Source organism: Ascidia mentula, chromosome 5, assembly GCF_947561715.1.
Source record: "Ascidia mentula chromosome 5, kaAscMent1.1, whole genome shotgun sequence".
Taxonomy (NCBI): domain Eukaryota; kingdom Metazoa; phylum Chordata; class Ascidiacea; order Phlebobranchia; family Ascidiidae; genus Ascidia; species Ascidia mentula.
Genome location: NC_138570.1, coordinates 13935817 through 13947811, shown reverse-complemented (window position 1 = coordinate 13947811; position 11995 = coordinate 13935817). Strand labels below are relative to the sequence as shown.

General features: G+C 37.1%; 1 long non-coding RNA gene across 1 annotated transcript; it reads left to right on the top strand.

Annotated features, from left to right (window-relative positions):
• The first annotated feature begins 9655 nt into the window (after positions 1-9655).
• LOC145903784 (uncharacterized) lies at positions 9656-10170 on the top strand. The gene is made up of 3 exons (XR_014402693.1): positions 9656-9764; positions 9881-9929; positions 10083-10170. It is a non-coding gene; the product is annotated as an uncharacterized LOC145903784 (long non-coding RNA).
• The last annotated feature ends 1825 nt before the right edge of the window (positions 10171-11995 follow it).

The following is an 11995-nucleotide window of genomic DNA, read 5'->3' as shown; positions in this document are numbered from 1 at the left end:
CAAACCCAAACTGAAATGCACAACAGTTGGCTGGTAGGTTGCGTCAAATGTAAATCGGCGTTGTGCTATATTTATCAAGATTATCAAAACCATAAACTTAGTGCAGTATGAGAAATTATATAGTGATGTGGTGCCTTACAGAAACGTAAATTTTAGGCTAAAATCTGTCAGTTTTGGTATTTAAGACTTCATTGTCTATAAAAACAATAATAAAACGCGAGAAAGATAATGAAATGCGAAATGTCACGTATGCAGTTATGTGATTGTCACAAAATAATGTTTTGTGGTCAAAGTTTTTGAAACGTAAAACATGGAAGAAACTACAGGATCGTTTGGTTTACGGTCTTGGTCAATGGCAACCTCTGCATAGAGAATAATAACAAGATTTGTTGTCGGTTTGTGCCAACGTAGTGTGACCAGGCAAAGTTAAAATGACGTCATGCTGCTTTTCGTGAAAGTCAATACATGGTTTTGGAGAAGAAGATGAGGATAGTATGTAGATACAATTAAACCATAATTAATGAAACAACAAGAGATTATGCTGCGTTGACGTACGTATAGATCCGAAATAAAGCAGCCTTAGCAGAAAGTACGTCAATACGCAAGGTAAAAGTTCGTGATTTATTGAATCACAGCAAGCACAGAATCTTTGACACAAAAGTAAAGTCATGGATTCTCACATTCCATGCTTTTTCGACCTAAACAAAGCTGCTGGCAGTACCAGGAACCACCAGCCAGAGGTTATTTGTGCAAAGTTCTTTTGTAAAGTTTTGTTACTTTGTGCTGCCAGTCCAACGTCCACAAAGAATCCTAGTAATAGTGCCTTTTTTGTTTGTGTCGTTCTGGTTGACGAACTTTGCACAAATAAAATTTTAAAATTTTAAATTAAATTTGCCCTTCACTTACAACAGACTGTTTGTTTTTGAAATCCTAAACCACAAAACAACAGCGTCATTTTCCAATCACTCAATCTCTTACATGTTAAACAGAGCAGTGATTCTCATATATAAGTCCAGATTTGTTATTTGTGAAATGATGAATTCGCATAGTATCGTGGGGTTTTGAGAGAATGCGAACTGTTTGTTACCAACGTCATCACCAAAAGTTCCGATTCGACAGGAAGCAAAAGTGAAAAAAACTTGTTGCTGTGAAGACATTTTTGACTTGAAGCAATACTGCGCCTGGTATGGTCGACTCATAGGGTGAATTGGACACAAATCTAGCCTTATTATTTACTCTTTTTTAAACTTACTTCATGTGGAAGAATTTGTCATAAAGTATAAATGGTAACACCGGTAAAATCCCGGTCAATGTATTTCCTAACTAAGGGTGTTTTCAGTTGTATTATGAATCGTCGCTTCGAAAAAAAGGATTTACATGACTTGGTTACAGGAATGCATAGTCAGCAATTTTCCCCAAAACCGTCCGAGCTATCCCCGGTCTCCCCTAACTTTTGCAATTCAAACAAGACTGTTCTTCTGTTTTAAATAAACGTACTTTATTCACCCGACGTTTCGTCTGCCATACAGCAAGACTTCATCAGGGTTTAACAAAACAATTGTACCGTGAACCACACAACATTCAAAATCACAAAAAGAAAAAAGGGACATGTTAACCCCGCTTGTAGGATCACGTGTTAGGGGCGAAAGCAAATTGTGGGGATCACAGCAGTTACATATTTTCGTATACTGCCGGAATATATACACATGGTTCATTATCGTTATAACATCTGCTTTCTTATGGATGTGGAGCATCCCAAGACAAAGCCGTTTGTCTTGGTCCAACTCTTTCTCCACAACTTGTGCTTCATCGAAGGCAACTTCGTGCCCAAGTGTCACCGAAAGCTTGGCCATCGCGGTCTTGCTAGCTTTTCGGTGCGAAGTTGCGGCCTCGTTTTGAAAGCCCTCCTGGCTTCGCAGATGTACATGCGATCGCAGTCTCGGCTGGATATCAAATACACCGTAGCAATTGGGCGTGAGATCAGGCTTCCAAGCGTTCTATGGAGCTTGGTGTAAATACCTTATTCTGCCAGCATCCTTTACAGTGTTTGGGTGAGGCCATGAACGTGCGAAATAACCACTGTCCCGCTAGTGGGTATTACATTCTTAGGCGTTAACGTCGATTTCGCGCTTAAAATCGATGAGGGATATTGTTTTTTTCGCCACGCAGCTTTGGTGACACTAACCACTTTTGCTTGGTCTTCGTCTTTAAAAACTATCACAAGCGGTATTAAGCGTGTCCCTTTTAGTGATTTTGAATTTTGTGTGGTTCAAGTCTGCATTGTGGTGTTAAACCCTCATGAAATCTTGCTGTATCGCAGACGAAACGTCGGAAGAATAAAGTACGTTTAATTTACGCCCGAAGAGCAGTCCTGCTTAAATACGCCTGGCAGCAAAAGTAACACGGTAACTTTTGCATTTTGTTCGCAACCAGATGTAACATAATAAGGCACAATAAAATTGTTGTGAAATATGAAGGTAATTTGCTGCATTTAGTTGGTGTTTTGTTATTACTGTAGACATATGTTAATCCAGTAACACTACACAGTGATTTGTGAGCATGTACTATCCAAAAGTTTTAATCAGTATGACTGATATTGCCTTGTCTAGAGCGACATCCTGACTAAAATGAACAACCATTCAAAAAATAAGCAAAGCAAATATATATAGTCTAGGCCTAGGGTGTGTGAAACATCGGTTTCACCAAAAAATCTGTCTTTACCTCCGCAAATATTATTGAAAGATTCAAGCTAAAACGTTTGCTATTAGATGCTATTCTTCGAATTCGGAAAAAAAACATTGATTTTTATTAAAAATTATCATTTTACGCCTCAATTTTGCAAAAAACGTAGATGTAGGTTTCACATTTAAACATGTTGGAAACGCGACGCCTAACAAACGAAAAACTTGTGTTTCAACCCGATGTCCTGGAAGAAATTATTAAGAAATGGAAGTTACTCGACATTCCAGTTGCAATCTACTCTATAGTTGGACCGACTAGAACTGGAAAGTCTTACCTTCTCAACATCCTGATATATCTACTAAACAAATATCACACAAAAACTAAGAAGGTGAGGTATACGGCATCAAGTTTGGTTTTAAACTTAACACTGTTTGCATTTTTATCCAGTTTTTCTTCTTACTTGGCACTCGCTTTTGAACCATAATTGGGTCGACCGTATAGTTACCGATTTTTCTTTTTGACCAAATTTAACTAAGAAATCTAATAAAATTACGCTTGCAAACATTTTGTTGTGAAGGGGTATAAAGGAAATGATGATCTTGAAATACCTCAAGTATTTGAGTCCATTCAACAGACTTCCCCTGTTACAAAAGGAGTTTATATCACATCCGAACCAATCTTCGTGAAGGCAGAGGGTGGAAATGAGGTATTGCAGTCCTTGTAATCTGCAATATAGACTCAATGAAGGTCGAGTGACCTGTTGCCTAGTTACCAAATTGCATTGTAAAACCAGCAGCTCCTCAGTTTGTAACGGGCCGAAATTATGTCGATATTACATTGTCAATTAGACTTGTAGGATAAATCCCGTGAACACAGCAAACGCAACACAACATAAGCGGTCAGTCACGCGACTCGTCTTTTAATATGGAATGCGTTCTGATTGGGTATCAGATTGTAAAGCTTATTTCAAATAACATGAATATTAGTGCCTTGGTGAATACAAATAAAAATTGAGTGTCCAGTGAACAATCGAACACGTTTGACAGAATCACCTCTTTTTGCGCTGAGGGAAATTTAATTATAATTGAATATATGTGCAAAATAAAGATGGTTTTGCAAAATGGAAACTTACGTCAATGTTTATAGTTGTTACATACGATTTGGTCAAGCACATTTTCATAAACCACTTATATACAAATAACCTAAGATTGAAATGTATCGATGTCCGCTGCACACTTACGGAATACACAAAATGTACGTCAACCAGCAGTATATAGGTCAATTTATTGCCATATTCTATATAAATCGCGAGAAACTTTTATGCAGCATGTTCGTACAACATCATGTATCCACAGGTTGCTGTTTTCCTCATGGACACAGCTGGCAACGAAGCAGGAGACCCAATCGAATGCAAGGAAGCTGAAATTTTCACCATAAGCTCAACACTTAGCTTCATGCAGATATATAACACCAAATATCGTTTGGGTTACAGAGATGTTGATTCTTTTACTGTATGAGAAATTAGTTTGTTGATATGTGTATAGGTCCTAACATCGAAACGTTTTTGTTCAGGCGCTTACATATTTTTCCAATTCAGTGACAAACTTTTCAGAGGTAAGTTGAATTTCCTGGCCACTGATACACATAATGCTTGCATTGAATAGTAATTGGAATAGAGATGCCAAAGCTACAAATTTGCTGGTTAGCATTGTATTATTAAACAGTATTCGAACATTATAGTGTGCGCTGTTATTGCTGTATTCATTTCATGCAGTAGAAAGCATATACTGTATACAAAATACTGTTTACATTACAGATGAATAAAAACCCAAAGCGGGTATGTTTCCTGATCAGAGATTGGGAAAATCCTCAAGAGTACAGCTTTGGCCATGGTGGTGGAAAAGAATATTATGATGTGAGCTAACTACAGTTGCATGATGTACAAGCGAAATCTCTCATTAATAAGTTCATTTTCATAGTATGTATCCAGGCAGTCTGGAAACAGCTTGCAATGTGAATATTTAAGCAAATGCTTCTCTACATCAAATTGCTTTCTCCTTCCTCGTCCAGGTGGAAAAGTTGCAACAACTAACTCGAAGCTAAGAAGTGGTGAGTGATGCGAAATGAGTTTAATTTGTGTGTGTATTCACAATCCACATCTAAATTGTCAACAATCGTTTCAGCTATAAAGAAGAAAATGTGGGATATGGTTGAGGAATTGTACGAGATCCTAATTTCATCAAACATTGAACAAAGTACTTTGGAAGCACCAACCGGCAAAAAACTCCTACAACTTTCAAGACATCTGGCGGAGAAAATTATTTCACCAGAAAGAATTTTAGCACCGAAAATCACTTTCAAAGTAACGAAAAAAAAACATTTTCGTTGTGTTATTTAAATCTCACTTTATATGTTTGCAGGACTATGATGATTATCACATGAAACTTAAAGTGTCAATGTGCTTTGCTCATTACAAATCACAAATGATAAATGTAAGTATTCAAATGCTATATCTTTAACGCAATATATGTGTAAAAAAGCCATATTATTGGAGAGCTGCAGACAGGGTGTATACACGCACTGTTTCGACCTGTAAGGTCTCATCTGTGCAGCTGTTGACAGCTTTATCTTTCATTTCCCCAATATGCTCTAAACACTGCAGCGGTATGGCAAACTGTTAGTTAATTATTTTGTATCTTGAGGAAAGTATTTCCCTAAAATAATAAACTGAAGCAAACATTTGTCCTAACATCAAATACCATTTGACTTATATTTCTTGAGGGGCAAAGATATTGGCCCATATTGCAAAATATAAACCAGCAACACCGTTCGTGATGATGGCAAAGATTTTGTTAAAATTTTCTAAATAAACAAAACATTTGATTGTTTTCTGCAGTACGGGACAGTTTGTTTGTCTTCAGAAATACTGCTTAAATAACATAACTTATTTGTAATGAACAGTAAAACATTTCGTAGTTTAAAGAAAGGAAAGGCAAGTCATTAAAGTTACGACACGAATGTGCTGATGAAGAAGCAAAGCAAATGCTTAGGAGGGATTTGTTCACTAACCATGATTTGTACATTGGGTTGTTAGAAGAACAAATTTCAGGAGAATTTGAGGTGAATTATTAACAAATGGAAGACCTCCAGAAGTTAGGTTTGCTCGAGACTGTATTGTTAATTTTTTGGTCATGTTAATGATTGCGACAATAAACAGAATAATTTTGTTAAAAGTCAAAGCTGCAAGTATGCTGTTGAGTATGGCTAGGTCATGCATTTCAAACAATATAATTTGTTCATCATCTGTACTTAAAACGCGTTGGCTGTGCCCAGTAAGGGGGCAATGTTGATTTGTGATCGTTTTGTACGACTAATGAAAAAATAATAATTAACAATGTTTTTACTGTTAAAAAGGTGATAAATGGTTTGCATGTTGTTGAAAAATATGTGGAAGAATGGAAACAAAAAGTGGAGAAGGTAGGTAACATGTGAAGCAATTAACTGTTTATAACGCAATTTAATTTTAGTTGATACGATTCGAGTCACAAACTTATGACAGAAATATGAATTTTGTACAATGAAACTAATCGATGAGGTAACATCATTTCATCAAAATGAGGTAATTTTATTTACAGACGGGCAAATTTCTCAATACGAAAGTAAAGGAATGTTTTCTGGAGGAGGGAAGACGCTACAGAGAAGAAATATTCAGAGAAATTAAAAACCCAAATGCCCAACAACAGGTTTTCAAAAGGTTAAAGGAGCGACTTGCAGAAATGTACATTTCGGAAAGACAGCGCAGAAAAAGAAACAAACGAGTCATTGCATGCATTGCAGCAGCCGCTGTAGGAGTTGCAGGATGTGCTTCATTGGCCGCATTACCTGCATTCCTCGCATTTGCAGCCGCTGTTGAGTTTTCCACTGCGGCTGTTGTTGCAGGTGGTTCAGCTGCTATGGGTGGCGTAGGTGGTTTAGCGGCCGGTGGTTTTACAGGTGTCATGACCGAGGTTTTCCCTTTCCAAGACAGTGAGGAACCTCCGGATTTAGAGGAATCTAGACCTGATGATTCTGTCAACAACACCAACGGAGAGGAGGAAGTCACGGATTTAGATGATGGCCAGGAAGACACAACGGAAGTTGAAGACGAGTTTCTGCTTAGTTGTGATAGCAAGGTAGATGTCGAAGATATTCGTCTCATGTTTAAATGAACAATCTCACCGTTGAAACATGTATTCTTTTTCGATGTTGTTGTTCCCGCTTATACATTCTGCTGATTATATTGTCTTTTAGATTAGCTTCGACCTTACTTAACATTCGGGTGTTGCACACATCTAATTTATCCTCGGTTGTAATGAGTAATGATATTGCGATGAGTTGAAGCTATATTTTAAGTTTCGAGAATAAGTTTAAATTTGCCAAACTGGTATTGTTACATCCGCATGGTTCATGGAATTGATTGCTGCAATTACTGCTTGCATTTGTCGTCCGGATTTTGCGTGAATCGTTTTTCTTGGAATAAAAAAAAATTGCATACGCGCGTTGAGACAACATACTTCACATCTCCTGCTGGAAATGTATTCTGACTTGCATAAAAAAAGGTTTCATATTTTTATCGCCATCTCCCACTTCCGCTATTATGCTTTTGGGTGTGGTGACCTGAGAATATGTAAGTGTGGCAGTGATGCGAATGACTCGTTGTGTGAAGAGCTTAATTTTTTGGCTGCTTTTATGGTTTTGATGTAGGCATATATACCCTATACTAGTTTTAAACAGGTCCTACGACACTTGAGAAGGATAAACGTTACAACAAATACTAACGTTAAATGTTTGGAATATTTTGTCATTACGCTGACATGATCAAGTGACTAAATACGGAGCTAAAATGACGAAAAAAATATAAACTTTAATGGTCAAGTTAATAAACCATGATTAATGAAACAGTAGCAGATTCTGATTCATTGACGTACGTACAGCTGAAATAAAGGAGCCTTAGCAGAAAGTACGTCAATATGCAAGGTAAAAGGTCATGATTGATGGACTCACAGCAAGCACCGAATCTTTGGCAGAAAAGTAGTTGGATTCTCACATTGTTTTTCGACCTAAACAAAGCTGCTGGCAGTACCAGGAACCACCAGCCAGCGGTTATTTGTGGAAAGTTCTTTCGTAAAGTTTTATTACGTTGTACAGCCAGGTCAACGTCCACAAATAAACCTAGTAATATTGCCTATTTTGTTTGAAGTGCGGGTTTACGAGGCTTTACTGTGTATGTTCAGTGCTTAAACAAATGCTAATATGCACATCAGGTTAACTTATTCACATATTTGGAATTATCACGTTCCATTCGGTACAAACATGAAATAGTTTATAGGGCATGAGACTAATGTTATTCATTAAAACGATTTGAGCACCAAATCTGCATAGAACAGTTATTGTAAAATAAGCCCAAGCGCCGCTTGGGCTGCGTTTGTAAAATTTAAAGCGAAAGAATAAATGGGCGATTGCTGTGCAAATGGCCAGTTCGGCATTTAGTGTCTTATCTGTTATTCGACAAATCATATCACGATGAAATAAAGTAACATTTCCATCCACCTCGGACTAGACGGTATGCAATTAATGCTTTTTTCGTCCTGTCTGTGGACGCGATTCGACTAACTTGTTTTTTGGTGAAGGCCCAGGCAAACACCACCGTAAATATGTGAACTTTTTTGTACGCTGGTCGTCGCAAAACAATAGTAGTCCCCAAGAAGGTATTTTCGTATTCGCGTTATTCGTTATTTGAGCATGGGAAGCGACAAAGTTTTAAATTAAACTAATATACCTTATACGGCTACGGTGGTAACTATTCAGTGGCACTTTATGCTCTCCTGCGATTTTATCTAAAAATAATTCCTGCAGAGGCTGTGCAACATTCACGACCTTCGTTGTGCAAATTAGCACGCAGAGTGACAGTTGGTTTGACCAAACACTGCACTTTCTCTATATTAAACCCTTTCAAAACAACTTGTTTTCTATGTGACGCACATAACGCGGATCTGGCATTGAATAGCGTAGATTATTGTTCTTAGGGCAATACATACAAGGCTATTCAAGATCAGTCGTAAATAAAAAACTTTAAATTTAGGATAGCCATAAACCGAAACTGAAATGCGGAACCGTTCGCTGGTCGGTTGCATGAAATAAAACCCGGTGTTGTGCTTTGTTGGTCGAGATCTTCAAAACCATAACTTCGTGCAGTATGCGAAATTATATAATGAGGTAGTGCCTCACAGAAACGTTAATTTTTATGCTAAAATCTGTCAGTCTTGGTGTGTAAGACCTCAGTGTCCATAAAAACAATAATAAAAAAGATAAAAACCCGAGAAAGATAATAAAATGTTCACTGTATGTCACGTTTCATAACGTAAATCTGCGAATGATATTGCTTAGATCAGCTCAAAATATATGTTTTTATTACAGCTTTTAAGAGCACAAATATGGCAGCAAATTTGCGTTGTTTGACTAACGAAAATCTTGAATTTCAATACGATGTTTTGGCTGACATTATTGATGAATGTGGGTTGCTCAACATTCCGGTTCTCATATATTCGGTTACCGGACCAACAAGAACCGGAAAGTCGTATCTTTTAAACGTGCTGCATTATCTTTTAAATAATCGCCACACCAAAGTAGAAATTCGCATAGCATGGTTCACAACTACGACTAAACATATATCGGAAAAGAAAAACGAATGGTTTTCAATCTAGGAAGAAAACGACAGATTTGAAATACCACAGGTGTTCGAATCCACCCGACAATCAGCTCCTCAAACAAAGGGAATTTACATAACTGCTAAACATATCGCTATTGAGATAGGAAGCAACAGAACAGTTGGACCTTAGGTTTTTAAATCGACACGAACAGTTGTGTAAACGTATGATTCTTGCAGGTTGCTGTGTTTCTCATGGACACACAGGGCATTGAAGCTGGTGAACAAATCGAATGCAAAGAAGCTGATATTTTCAAAAATCAGTTCAACTCTCAGTTTTATGCAAATCATTAATGTCAAAAATCGTCTTGGATGGAAAGAGGTTGACAGTTATGCAGTAAGTTGAATTAAGATGTAAAAAATTATGCTTATGTCCATGCATTATGTGGTATTCTTTATATGAATTGTATGGTAGCACCTAACCACATAAATTACACTATTTGATGCAAACAGACGCTTGCACTTTTTTTCTGCAAATATCAGGAATGAAGTCATCTCCAAGGTTAGTAACACAAGGAGCAACATAGGCAATATTCCTTTACATTTTCACACACCGTACCCTACTAGTAATGAATTGCAAATTATTAATTATCGTTTGACACAATCTGAGAAACTGTTTTCATTTACATTCTGCAATCCTTGTTTGTTTCCATAGTGCAGCACAATACGAACAAGGTCGATGGCGGTGGTAAGAGATTAGGAAAACCCGGAGGAAACTGATGGATTTGGAAGCCGTGCAGGAGAGTTACATTACAATGTAAATAAAAATAGCAATCATTAGATTTTTGGACGACGTTGCAACAAAATTTCTAATAACATTTAAAAGTGGATTCAAAACGATAATATTTCAAAGGCTAAATTGCGTGACACAAGTTTGAGACGACAATTTGAATGCCTGAGGTCATACTTTGCTGCCAGTTACTGCTTTTTGATTTCATATCCGGGAAAAAGAATTGCAACAACCAACTCAAAGCTTAAAAGCGGTGAGTATTTACAGAAAAAATATATTGACGAATTATTTTGTAACAAAACACCTAAACAAATACGAAACATCCGTGACATAATGAACTGTATGTCTTTAAATTTACAAAGCAAAATTGTGTAACATTGAATTTAGATATTGATCACGACACCTGGCAGGAATTTCTGGCTCTCTACCATGTTCTCTTTTCACCATCTACACTGAAAGAAGCTTTGGATGCAACTGTAAAAGGAAAGGACCTACTTTTACTCGCAAGACAACTTGGGAACAAACTTTCTTCGCCTGGAAGGGTTTCAGCTCCAGATAGTTCTTTCAAGGTAACCACTATCATAACAAAGATGAACTAGAACTTATTATTAAAAATCTTTCAGAACTACTTTGACCTCATTATGAAGCTAAAAGTCGCAAAGTGCTTGGAGTTTTACAAGACGGAAATGGATGGAGTAAGCGTAACATTTTCTATTTAATTTTATTTTTAAAGGGTCTTTGTCGTGACTTCATGTGATCAACTGTTTCCACGCTAAGTTATCCCCTAACATGTAAGCTGCTGCTGTGAAGTGATCGCAAAACTTCTCCTTATCATAAGTTTGCCGACAGACTTTTTCACGGATCAATGATTTTCCGTCATCCAGGAGTAATTTCACGCTCGGAATTTTGTGATAAGTTACCGATTGTGTTTAACCTTTTCTTACAACCCACCAGTTTGGATGGTCTGTCGTTAATCAAATAATGCTTTAAATATCCACGAGAAAATGCCAGTTTCCTTACATAATTAAAATGCTATGTAAACTCATGTTAAACAGGAAATCACCTCCTTTACGTAGCTACAGAATTGTTCGCAAAAACGATGTTTTGGTCACACAGTTTGCACAGCTGGAAGGACTGCGCATAAAACATCTTGAAGTGAAGCAGAAGGCAACAGAAACATTGAAGACCAAAAATGCTGTCAGAGATATAACAGAATATGTACAAATCTTTCACGCCAACGTCGCAACCGAATATTAGGTGTTTTGTTATTTTTTAAATCAGAACCATTTTTAATTCCAATCTGTTTGAAGATCTACGAAGGACGACATCTTTTAAAAAAATACGCAGATGAGTGGATTGAAAATATTAAAAAGGTGAATAATTAAAAAGGTGAAAAAAAATTTAAGAACATGACCCATCGAGCATAACTTTTATACAGATACGTCGAATGTGTTCCATCATACTTAGTCTACACCTGCCACAATAAGTGTAAAAAGTATAAAAGCTACATTCCATCAATTTTTACATATAAGAATTTTGCATGTACGAATACAATAATTTTGTCGCATAACAAACATTTCTTTTAGAAAGGAAAATTTAGCATAGCCGAAGTTAGAGATTTCTTTACCGATGAAGGAAGGCGGTACATTAACGCGTTCAAGGCAGGTATTCCTGACGAAGATGCCCAACGAATTGTGATTTCCGAGTTCATCGTCCTGATGTCAACTCTGTACAACCAGGAGTTTGAACGACGACAGGAAAATCAAACGATTGCAATTTGCATTGCTGCCACTTTGGGGGGGTTTGGTTTTGGCATCGGGTTTGCATTTATTCCCCCT